Below are 13,318 nucleotides of genomic sequence, written 5' to 3' on the forward strand. Positions count from 1 at the left end.
TGTGATCGTCCCAACTCTGTCATCACTATGTTAAGCCCGCCCGCCGACTCTATACACGATGTGATTGACCCTACCAGAGTTGGGGTTTTCCAGCTAAAATGTCTATGGGGAGTTGCTAGACCACACTTTGCTGCAAAATAATTTTTGCTGCCGCCAGTGTGCATCTAGATTTCTAGGCTAACCTCGACTGTCTTCATTGCCCTCTCAGAGACCTATAAAGTGAAATGTGGAATCTTTACATCATCTTTGCATTGTAGTCTATGGGGACTAATGTACCTTGACTGAGGTATAAGAGGTCAAATTCATCTTCGCCCTCCCATTGGGCCAGACACTGGCCTTTAGGTGTGTGGCCTCAATCTGAACCCCCATCTTCATGCCGACGAGGGCTTCATCCCGCCACAATGACACCTCAATTACATCTTACAGATCACATATTGCTGTAGTTAAATTACAGCAACCATGTAACCAGCAATGAGAACGGTTAATGCTACAATTACAAGAATAGGTTAACTACATGTTAGACTTACACTATGCACAGATTTTATATTTCTAATGGGGTGGGAGTTTGTGAGACATGTTATGGATGGGGATGGACAATATTATATCTATAGTCTGATTTGACTTAATGGTCTGACTCTAACAAAACACTTGTAAATTAATATAAATAATAAAGAGAGATGTATAATCGCATGGTGGCCAAAATTTGTTGAAATTGTTGCAAAAATCTTAATATTGTGCATCCCCAGTTCTAGAGAAGCATGTGTTTTGCATTGTGTACCGTCACAGTGGTGTAATTAGAGGAATTCAGCTTCCCGTTTCCATTGTCCCAGTCAAACACCTTGAGGTGTGTATGCTCCACCTCATCTCCAAGGTAGAGCTCACACAACGCCTCATCCCTCCATAAGGTGATGTCCAGGAACTTCTGGCCACATCTAAGGGACAGGTCCAGAACGGGCACCGGGCTTCCCTGGACCTCTGCCATCCTCAGCACTTGTGTCTGCAGAATAATAGCCCAATGGTTACGTTGCGTTAGGGCTAATTTAGTCTCGCGTAGCCAGACCTTCAGACTGACGGCTGAAGGTCTGGAATTCATAGCAGCTTTCTTTGGCCAAGGCCCGCCCATAAGGCCGTTTGACCGACATGTCAAACAACCAATTACAGTTCGTTTCGTTCAGTGTCACGTTTCGGGGCGTGGAAATGTCCCCACAACAACAGACCGGCGTGCAACAAGTCAGTCAGCAGTCACCGGAGGCGCTCGTTAACATCGCTCCGCGTTATTAAATTCACCCACGAACTCGCGCTCATGTCCATCTTATGTCCGCTTTGTCACACGGCCAGTACAACCTCGTATAAATCAGGTTATGTGTGTAAATCACGTGCCCGATCATTAGCGCTCACTCTTAACAGACACACTGTCCCCGGCGCTGCTCGTGCGTCACCGAATGTTCATAAAGCACTCCCCGTTCACAGTAACCGGCTCGTCTCCAGCTGTAGCTGTCAGCGAGCCGCCGCACATTGAATACTCACATGATGAGTCAGGCTGCGAATGTAAGTTACATCCCCGCCCCAGCGCGCTCACGCCTACTAAATAAACGCCTCACCTCCGGCGCCGCGCACTCGCTACATTCCCTTTAGCCTTTAGTTTAGCATATCTAGTGGATGCATAATGCAAACCCAGTCAAACCTTTGACTCTGCAGTGTCTTATGCGCCTTATAATCCAGTGTGCGCCCTATATATGAATACTGAATCGGCCAGCTGTGATGTCGTTGTAGCGTCTGTTGTTTCATGTTTGCCCTCAAACTTAACTTGATCTTCCATAATAGATAGGAGGGGACATACAACTACGTTTAGCTGATCTTGATTAATGCTCATTGTCACTAATATAAACACAACAGTTTTTAAGTTGGCTTGTGAAAGTTTGGAACAGAAAGTTTGAAGAAGTTTAAAGTAGTTTGAAGAAGTTTAAAGTAGTTTGAAGTTTAAATTAGTCTAAAGTTTAAATTAAGTTTAAAGGTGCAATGTGTAACAAAGTTGAGTATCTATTAACAGAAATGCAATATGACATCCATAACTATGTTTTCAGTGGTGTATAAAGAACTTACTTAATTAGCCGTAATGTTTTTATTACCTTAGAATGAGACATTAATAGCCCCATAACCGCGGGAATCCCCTTCTATGAAGGTCGCCATGTTGTGACGTCATATTCCTACCGTAGCCGAACGCGAACAAACAGCGCTACAGAACGCGTTTCATCACTACCTTGAAAGAGAAGTAGCGGAAAGCTGGAAGCTAGCCTTACACTCCGTGAGTAGTGACTTTTCCCTTGTGAGTGGTGTAAAATATGTAGTTGGGATTGTTTCATGTAACTTAGTTCTCCCTCGCTGTGTTATGGGTTTGTTATGTTGGGGATAGATGTGCTGTTACGTTCGTGAGACAGCTGATGATTAGTATTCATGTCATTGACCGTAAAACAGTACGTTACAGGAATCACTAACCCGTCGATAGAGACTTTTACTAAAGTCTTTTATCACTAAAGTCGATCGCGAAGAATTTTCAAAATCAGAGAAAAAGCCTATTGTGTGTAGTAAATAGTATCTATGGGATGCGGAGATGACATGATTGTAACAGCGCGCGCACTTCCGACCTTTGGACTCATGCAGCTAAGCCACAGTAAAGCCACAGTAAAGGTCCCAGCTAAGCCACAGTAACAGCTCATATTAGCCAGCTAAACTATTACTACCCTGTTAGAAAAAATATATAGCTGCTCCCTCGCTGTATTATGGGTTTGCTACAGTATGTGGGGAGAAATGTGCTGCTGGTTACGTTTGTGAGACAATCAGCTGATTATTATTTTATTAAATTATATATTAAAACCCTTGATCCTCACCTGACTTGTAAACAGACAGTATTCATGATGTGGTTTATAATGGACTGTGGTACAGAAACAGTGACAATGTTACACACTCTTGGCTTACTCTGGCTATTCTCTGCTGTCTCAGCCGACGAGATGTTTGTCCCGTTTTAGCAACCGTAGCTTCTTCGAAAGGGAGGGGTGAGCAGTGGGCGGAGCCCTTAGTGCAAACCTGGTGCAAACTCGCAACCAAACCACTAGATGTCGCTAAAAATCACACATTGCTCCTTTAACGTTAGATAGATAGATAGATAGATAGATAGATAGATAGATAGATAGAGTTAGAAAGAGATAGATAGATAGATAGATAGATAGATAGATAGATAGATAGATAGATAGATAGATAGATAGATAGATAGATAGATAGATAGATAGATAGATAGATAGATTTTATTTTATCAGTGATATTTGGTATGAATGAACTGCTCATAAAAAAAAAAATCCCGGTCGACATTTGTTAAGACATCTACTTTACAATGATAAACATTACAATGCTCATGATAACTTTTGTTAACTCTACAATAAGTAAATCGACTTCACCAGCTAATTACTCCTTGACAACGTTGCCATAGAAATATACAGAGCGACCGCAAAAACGGAAGTTCAAAGACAATATTCTAAAGAAGACAGCGCCCATGTTTCTCTGGTGCATAATAAGGTCTAGCAACAACTAGTAATAATAAGGAAATTACACAGCTTATGTGGGGAATGGATGGACGCGCGTTGTCACAGTAACCAGGTGAAGGTAATGAGGAAATTAAGTTGCTACATTTTGAGACACAATTGCTCCCTCTAAAATGGACAAAACGGCATATTGGACATGGTTAAACAATATCTACAACACAATCAAAATTAATCTATCATGACTCTGCACTATTGAGGTGAAATGTGAAGAAAAACAGTGTTGCGTCATTACAGTTAAAGATGCTCACGTGACATGCAAGATTACTTTTTTCAGCGTTTAGCATTACCACCAATCACAGAAGTCTCTACTGAGCTCATAATGCAATAACCAATCAGGTTAGTATAGATCATAGACATATACACTAGACCTCACCTGGGGGTTCTAAGCATGCGTCAAAACCGCCGCCATCTTGGAACAGGGGTCTTGTCATAGGAAGTAGCTAGGTAACGCTGCTATCTCTGCCATTACTTCGAATTCATTGATGGTGGCGGACTTTTGTGCAGCGTATGAAGTTCACGGATGAAATCTGAACTAGGAAGAATGTTTTACAAAAAATTTAAAAAAATTAAAAAAAAAAATTTCTTTCTGGAATCAATGATAAATACATGTCTGACCGTTGGAACAAACCAAAAAACAAGAAAAATCGCATTCATGATGATTTGTGATGATTTTATTTGCGTTAGACCTGCGTCTACTACATTGACGCTGATGCATTAAAGTGGAGGAGGGGCTCCCCTGTTTCAAGATGGCGGCTCTATTGACGCATTCGTTCCAATGAACTGCCGTATCCAAGGTGAGGTCTAGTGTATATGTCTATGAGTATAGATTAGTTACCGATGAAGAAAGGTAATGCTAATTCGCGGGAGTTCCTCGTTCAACACCTCAGTCAGATTGCGAATTCTGTCGGGGCAAAGTGCAGATACGATGTAAGAAAGATTTTGATTTATAATTTTGTTTTTCATGCTACTAAAATAATAATGTCTTGATTTTCTTATGCATAAAAGCAATTAACTACTTCATAAACGGTTCTTGACTGTGCAACACACAAAAAACGTTTACTATATGATTGTAATGACTTTTAATAATTTTATCACAAACAATGTTCGACAATAATGAATGATGCTTTTCACTTACAAGTTAAAACGTTGTTTTGAAAATAGCTTCAATCTTTTGGGGAATTCTGTCTGCTAGATGTGTGAATTCTTACATTTAATTAATTAATTAAAACAAATACAGGATTTGGTCTGAGATGGGCTCTGAAAGAAAATTTTTATTTTCTGAATTAAATTCATGATTTGTTTTATGAAGTTACGAAGAAACGACAATAAATTGAATTACAATAAAAAGACACAATAGAGCGGAAGAAATAAGTGTAGAAATTAAAATGTGCAATGCTAAGGAAAAACAGTTACAGCATCTGAAATAGCATTATTTAATGCAGCTCACACGGAATGAGTAATGCCTTAATAAGTAAAGGACTTTTTTCATGCTTCGATTTAAACATGAAATGTTTAATACTTTACTTTTGAAATAATTTCAAATTTAACTTAAAATTTAAATGTTATTTTAAAACCGCCACTAGGTGGCAGCAATTCACTATTATTGAGTGAGTCATTGAAAATCAACCGGTGCTTTTAAAACTCGTGTTTTTGGTATGGGTCTGTGGAATTTATGCAGTTTTATTAAACATGTATGTTATTTTACTCCTAAATTGAAAAAAAAAACCCGATTCTAAAACTCTTGAGGGAACCTGAGGGGATTTTAATTTCATACCTGTTACCATGTTGTCCTGAGTCGGGAAACACTGGATCACGATGTGATTAAAAGTGCAAGCTTCACTTTTTTACAATCAGGATAGGATTAATATTTGACAGGGACTACATTCTGTTACATGTATGACAAATGTATGACTTTGTTGATAGATCTCAATTAATATATTTTGCATTATATTTGTGTAATTTCACACTTGTTGTAAGATTTTAACTTTTTTGTTTCAATTCTCCCACAGTGTTGCATTCAAATGGGTGACAAAGGTCCACGAATTTCTCGATCATTATATTGTATCACAACAGGTAAGCAAAACAGTGTTACTATTCTGCAGGTAATTAGAGGGTATGCATTATTGTCAAAAATATACGGATGATAGACAAGACAACACTTTGAAAGGTGAAATTATATTTTATTTTCGAACAAACTACAGAACAATAAACTAAACTAAACAATAACAATTAAATCATTTTCCCCAGAATACAAACACTTTAAATAAATGTAGAAAAATGGTTGAGGGAGCAGGCTATTCTCCAGGCTATTCTGAGCTCTCCCTCTCGCGGATCTGCAAGACCCGTCTATTAAGGTGCTTCAGCACAAGTTTCATAGGTAATCTTGTAATTAGGTCGTCTGGGTTGCCAGAAAAGACTGTGGATGGTACAATGAACACTTCCGATTTACTGCTGAGGAAGTGGCAGGTCTCGTTTACGTCAGTGACACCAATGATTTCTGCCTCCGTTTCCTCAACCTGGCCTCAGGTATCTGTGGAAAGAAATCAATGTGGGAAATGCCAGTGTATTAGTACTAAAAACACCTCAATGTAAGTATTTCTTTTTGTACAATTTTGCTTTTCTGTATATTAAATTCTTGTTTATTGACCTGTTGTATTAGAAAACACACTTGCAATTCTAGCCTATTATCAGATACAGTCATGCTGATATTCTGAACAGTTTGCTTTTGTCCATGTGATATTTATTAATTGAAATGTAGGTTTACATCTCCAAAAATGTTTCCTATTTTTCAGTGTAAACTATGGCAGCAGTTGTGCATTATGTACCTGTACAGACGTGTAGGCTGAGGAGTGGAATTTCCCCTGGCCATTCTTAAAAATGCAGGGGCGAAGGTGTGTGAGCACCACCTCGTCACCCACGCAGAGGTCCGTCAGCGCCTCGTCTCTCCACAGCGACACGTCAAATGACTTGCCTCCAGACTGGAGCCGCATGTCCAGAATGGGGACATTTGTCCTGGTCATCCTCACGCCACGCAACTGGAAATATTAAAGTGAGAAAATCATAAGCCAAGTCAAGCCAGTCCCTAGCAACCAAACAGAGTACCCTAGCAACCATTTTTTAACAGCTATATCTCAGCATCAGAACATTGTATCGCGATGGGGGTTGGGTCTTTTGACTAATGCTAGCACACAGGACTTTCAATATGCTAAACATGCTAGCTGTGAATAGCTACATGCTAATATGGATACTTTATAGTAACCATATGTGAACACTACCAACCAAGTAGCAATACCATAGCAACCACCCAGGACACCCTAGCAACCACCTAGCAACACCATAGCAACCACCCAGAATACCCTAGCAACACCATAGCAACCATCCAGAACACCTTAGCAACTACCTAGCAACACCCTAGCAACCACCAGATCACCCTAGCAACTGCCTAGCAACACCATAGCAACCACCCCACCCAGAACACCCTAGCAACCACCAAGAACACCTTAGCAACCACCAAGAACACCCTAGCAACTGCCTAACAACACCATAGCAACCACCCAGAACACTCAAGCAACCGCCTAGCAACACCATAGCAACCTCCCAGAACACCCTAGCAACCGCCTAGCAACACCATAGCAACCACGCAGAACACCCTAGCAACTGCCTAGCAACCACCAAGAACACCCTAACAACCACCTAGCAACACCATAGCATCCACCCAGAACACCCTAGTAACCGCCTAGCAACACCATAGCAACCACCATAGTAACTCTATCTATCTATGTATCTATCTATCTATCTATCCAAAATACCTTAACAACCCACTAGAAACACCCATAGCAACTTTATATTACTTTAAACTACTTTAAACTAAGTTAAACTTTAAATTAGTTTAAACTTTTAAACTTCAAACTACTTTAAAATTAAAACTACTTTAAACTTTCTTCAAACTACTTTAAACTTCTTCAAACTACTTTAAACTTCTTCAAACTTTCTGTTCCAAACTTTCACAAGCCAACTTAAAGTATGTCTCGACGAACTTTTTAATCTAGTTTAATCAACAGTTTTTCTTCCGCAATCACACGTCTGCGCTTTGTTTCCCGGCGGACCCAAAATAAACGCGACACTGACGCCCCCCGGAAATCCGATAAAATTCAACCAATCAGATGACGACTTCGACATTCCTGAAGTGTTTCCAGTTAAGTGTACCATATGCATCAGACGTTTAGCCAACGTTCCGTGGGCGTGACGTCTGAGGCTGAGACTAGGGCTAAGTAATTTAGCTCAAATGACCTTAATTTAGCCAGGCAATGGAAAAATTAAACCTTTTTGTATTGGTTCTCAGTTATCGTGATTTATGCTGTAATTTTTATGGAATTTCCAACTTTGATGGGATACCTTTAAAATTATATCAATAATTCATATGCTTTTAGGCTTTCAACTTCGTGAGGGTTACAAAGAAATTATTCTTTATTTTCATCCTCATGTAAGCACCAGAGGAATGCAGAAGAACCTATTTTTAGATATTCAGTAACGGCATTAAAATAACTCACTTTTTCCGCCTGTCCATGGAGGGTTAGGTAGTTCCTCCGTGAAAAGATGTCCTCTTCCTCTCCAGTGATCGTCTGGATGGAGGAAACAGGGCCTTCACCAGCTCTTTGCTGATGACAAATGGTGCTGCCCTGAATTTTGTTGATGTTTGGCCAAAATATTAATTTTGTCGCCCATACTTGCTACTGATTGTAACATTTTTTTAAATAGTAGGTTGCTCCCTTATCAAAATATGAAGTCTCATTGTTATAGCTGCATAAAAATATATTTTTCCCATCGCTCAAGGTGCTAATTGATCTGGCCTTAAGTGATGCAATTTTAAAGTTTTTTTCCTTCATTTGAAAATTTGACTGCTCTTAATGTTGTTACATTTGGGTATTCAACTCAATAGATTTGAATATTCTTTTTATTATTTTTCTATTAATCTTACAGATCTCTAGGACCTTTTAAAAAAAATCACCCCTCCCCCATACATTTTTTTAAAAGACTGAAATGGCCTTTTCAGTCTGAGAGTGAAACAGCCCTGAGAGAGGATGTCGGTATATCGGCCAAGGGGTCAGCATGCTGAATTTGGGGCCCCTGGGACATTTTGAAAAAATCCCACTTGCCTATTAAATGATTGTATTTTGCCATAGTGGCCTCATGGACACCACTTCGCAATGGCCGATTGACTAGGGGGTGACATTTTCCGACTCGCCACGGCCCCCTGGTGCGGGCGGAAAAGTTTGGTGGCCCTGAGACCTCGTTTAGTGGTTGAAATATCAAAAAAGGATGAAAAAAGCACATTTTGAAACTGAATGAAAGCGTAGCGTAAGCTCTGCCAGGAAGACTCAATTGTCACGTCATTATTACCTTCTCATCTATCCCATCGCGTTCTAATTCGTGAAGTATAAAAGACCCTTACTAACGCCCGTTTCACACATACTCCGTATGCAGTGCGTATGCAGTGAGTGCTGCGGTGCGTATCCGGTACAGCAGTAGCACGCGCTATAGACCTTTCACATATGCTGCGTTTGCAGTCCGTTTACTGCTCCGCAGTTTCTGTGTTCTACAAAAGCAAAAATGGGTAAGTAATTTAGATTTTAAATCCAAACCTTAATTTCTACATTGTTTAAGACATTGAAATAGTATGAAATTGAATTCTAATCAATGTGATTCTTTGTTACATGTAGTTCGAGTTGTTGACAGAAGGAAAGCTATCGCGCTATACCTGTTGCTAAGAAGGAGAAGAATGGGTACACTCTGTCAACCGAGGCAGATTACAGTTTGGTGCTTATTACCATCTTGTCTCAGAACTTCGACTTCACAGTGACCGGCACCTAAAGTACTTTCGGATGAGTGCCGAAAAGATGGATAATGTGCTTTCTCTGATAGGAGCAGACATCACAAGGCAAACCACAACTTTTCGTGCATCCATCGAACACAAGCAAAGGCTTGCTGTTACACTGAGGTCAGTACAGATAAAGTACACATTAATTTCATTATAAATTAATAAACATAATGCTGTTTTATTTTTTATTTTTTTATTAGTCAAATTTAGAAAATACAATAAAATTGAAAAAGTTAACTAGTTTAGGCCTACTTATAAAAATAGTGTTTATATGTATCTAATAATAATTTTCTTTCTATTTTTAAAATAATGTATATTTATATAAAGTAAAAAACATAGCCTATTAAACTATTTATATAATTTACAATATACAAACATTAAAACTCAGTCATGCATATATGGGCCAACTTTGCACATTTTATTCAGCTTCACTTCACTAGACCTTAAAAAAAATTATCATTAAAATAAGCACTTATTGACATAATTTTAATTAACAAAAATTGCAAACCTTATTAATATATCCAACTCAAAAAAAGGTCCAGTGTACAAATAAAAACTTTATATAACTAATGGAACTGATGATAGACAGGAGCTGATTCCTGTTCAGATCCATGCTGATGGTAGGATGTTGTTTGGTGAGGTGTCATATGTGTCTGGACTTCATGGCAGGAGGTGGTAGGGTGGATTGGCTGAAATCCTGTTGTTTGTTGGGACTGGGTACGTGAGAAGACGGCTTGTGTTGCTTGAAGACGTTGATTTTCATCCTCTAATCCAATATCTGCAAGGAAGTTGAGGATATGGATTTGTGCCCTCGATTGGTTCCTGGGATTAAGCCTGTTTAGTTTAGGCACTAAACTGAGGGCAAAATAATACATTTCATCCTTCTGTCTCGGTACATGAGGTGGAGCTGTAGTTGCTGGTTGAGAGATTATTTCAAGTAGCTGTTGTTCTGTCGGACTTGGTGATGCAACTCTTCTTCTTTTTTGTCTCTGTCGACCTTCATTGATTATTGCCTGCACTCTGGGATGGGCAGGGGTGTCAGCTATCTGTGTAGGTAATTGAGTGGTAGAGGTGGTTGGGGGTGGTGTTGGGGTTAAAGATAATTGATTTTCCAAGCCAGGAGTTGCAGGTCTTTGTATAGCCATAAAGGGACTGTATGGTCTGCTTAGATGACATATCTCTTGATCCACATCCCCCTAGCTCAGCCAAACTCATATCCACTGGTTCCTCCTCTAGCTGCAAAGTTGTTTTTGAACTGAAATAATAATAGGTGTTATTAATGTACATTTACAATGTAAAATAAATACATATAATAACTTTTGTATTTAAAAAAACAGTATAACAGTATTCCAAAACAGATTTCTTTAGACATTTTTTTTTGTAATTAATTTTTTTTCTCAACATTACAAACATACTAACCTTCTTGCCTGCATATGTGGCAACAAGAAAGACATCACTTGTTCATATTTCCACTCCTTAACAGTACCACCAGCAGAACCACTTGGCATTTTCTTTTGTTTTTTACTCCTTACAAAGGCATCTCTCAGTAGTCTCCATCTCCGCTTGCATTCATTCACTGGAAAAACATGAATATATATTTTAATAAATTATTGTTCATTTTGTTCACAGATTCCTTGGCACAGGGGAGAGTTTCAGCAGCCTAGCGTTCCAATATAGGCTTGGGATAAGTACCGTGGCTGAATCTGTCCACATGACATGCCGAGCTATTGAGAGGCAAATGATGGCATCACAGTTCCCAAAACCAACTGAGGAAATGTGGAGAAATATTGCCACAAAATTTTGGGAGAAATGGAACTTTCCAAATTGCATCGGTGCAATTGATGGCAAACATGTCACCTTAGTGTCACCAGCAAATTCTGGGAGCTTGTATTTTAATTACAAGGGGACATTCTCTATTGTTCTCTTAGCGCTGGCTGATGCAGAGTACAGATTCACTTTTCTACAAGTGGGAGACTTTGGTAGAACAAGTGATGGAGGAGTATATAGTGGTTCTGCACTTGGAAGAGCAATGGAGGCCAAAAAGTTGTCTGTGCCTGCAGACTGCGCTTTGCCAGGGTCTGGGGCACAAGGCCAGATGCCATACACCATGGTGGGAGATGCTGCATTTCCCCTGAAGAACCATCTGATGAGGCCATTTCCAGGGAAACAACTTCCAAAATGGCGAAGAATCTTCAATTACAGATTGTCTCGTGCACGGATGGTTATTGAGTGTGCCTTTGGCATTCTGTCATCCAGATGGAGAGTACTCCACACAAAAATGAACGTGAATCCGTCAAATGCTGATTCCGTGGTCACTGCAGCCTGCACACTGCACAACTACCTCCTGAATCCTTCAGAGAACCAAAGGCGGCTGGAGGAGTCAGAAGAAAGAGGGGAAGTGCTTCCAGATGTAAGAAATATGGGGGGCAACAGGGGATGCAGGGAAGCCTACAACGTACGCGAGAGATTTTGCGCATTTTTCAACTCCCCAGAAGGCAGAGTGTCCTGGCAAGAACAGATGATGTAAGATCTGTCTTAACCTTCTACAAGTACCAGAAAACACAAATGTTTTTAATGGTACTGAACTTTTTAAGTTGTAAATAGTTTTTCATTTGTTGTGGGAAAAAAATTCTGACGTTAAATTGATGAAGTACAAATGTAAATAAAGAGAATTTTACCAGTACTGGTCTACCATTTTTTTAAATGCAAGAACAAACATGTTTAATTCATACATTATATATAAATATAAAAATATATATATATATATATATATATATATATATATATTAAAGAGCTACATTAATTATACATGTATTAATGAATTGAAATACATATGTTATTATTAGTACATATCCCTTTCCTACACTACAAAAACAGGTATTTTACCTCTGCTGTTTAAAAGGCTGGGTGTAGCAACAAAAATTTGTACATTTTGAAATTATAACTATAGTTATATTACAGAACACTATGTTTTGCTAATGTATATATAAAATAAGAAAATTATATAATAAGATTTACTTAGGAAATCAAGCTACAAATACATATTCACATGTTCATGCATGTATTCATACTTTCTATGTTTATTCTAATGTTTAGAACAACACGGTAAATTTAAAATTAGCATGACATCAAGGTGAAAGACGACCAACACAATAGATAAAAAGGAAAACACAGAATACATTTAAGTTTAAATAAAACAATAGAAATCAACTCGTTTAAAAGCAATAATCATGAATAATACACTATATATTCGTTAGTCAAATCAAATAGGCCTAGCCAACATCGGCCTATAGGCAATGTAAACATCATCGCACATGAAACTTTAAAACTTACCATCAACACCAACAGCCGAGGAAATTGCTTCCCATGCTCTTTCCTTGGCATTCAAATCTTTGTACAACACCATTTGGGGGTCGTACAGAATTCTGTGTTTTTCCACCTCCACTATGAGACGAGTGTCATCCATGTCACCTTGATTTTGAGTAGGCTACTTTTCTATCGGCGTATCATGTGATTACCAGGCATGATGCGAGTACCCCAAAACCCTCCCCACAATATATATATATATTAGGGGTTTCACAACTACTGATTTTTGCTAGTCGACTAGTTTTGCATAACAGTCGACAACTAGTCGACTAGTCGTTAAATGGTTTATTCTATGGGTGTGCGATATCACGAATAGTAAATATCTCCACGATCTGCTTTTGAAGAAATATTGTAGTATCGTGTTTGCATTCTGGCGCCTCTGTCTCAACTGTACAACGCGACGTAGCCTACACATCACACGTTAAGGAATAGGTATGGTACACTGCAATTCACAAAAGTTCATTATTTGCATAAGTCT

General features: G+C 38.9%; 1 pseudogene across 1 annotated transcript; it reads right to left on the reverse strand.

Annotated features, from left to right (window-relative positions):
• Positions 1 to 9,671: 9,671 nt before the first annotated feature.
• Positions 9,672 to 11,078, reverse strand: LOC148997328 (uncharacterized; annotated as a pseudogene). Its single transcript, XR_016169246.1, has 2 exons — positions 10,894 to 11,078; positions 9,672 to 10,729 (listed from the first exon to the last, which is right to left on the reverse strand). The product of XR_016169246.1 is annotated as an uncharacterized LOC148997328 (transcript).
• Between the last annotated feature and the right edge of the window lie 2,240 nt (positions 11,079 to 13,318).

Source organism: Pimephales promelas, chromosome 2 (genome assembly GCF_988280905.1).
Source record: "Pimephales promelas chromosome 2, fPimPro1.hap1.1, whole genome shotgun sequence".
Lineage (NCBI taxonomy): Eukaryota > Metazoa > Chordata > Actinopteri > Cypriniformes > Leuciscidae > Pimephales > Pimephales promelas.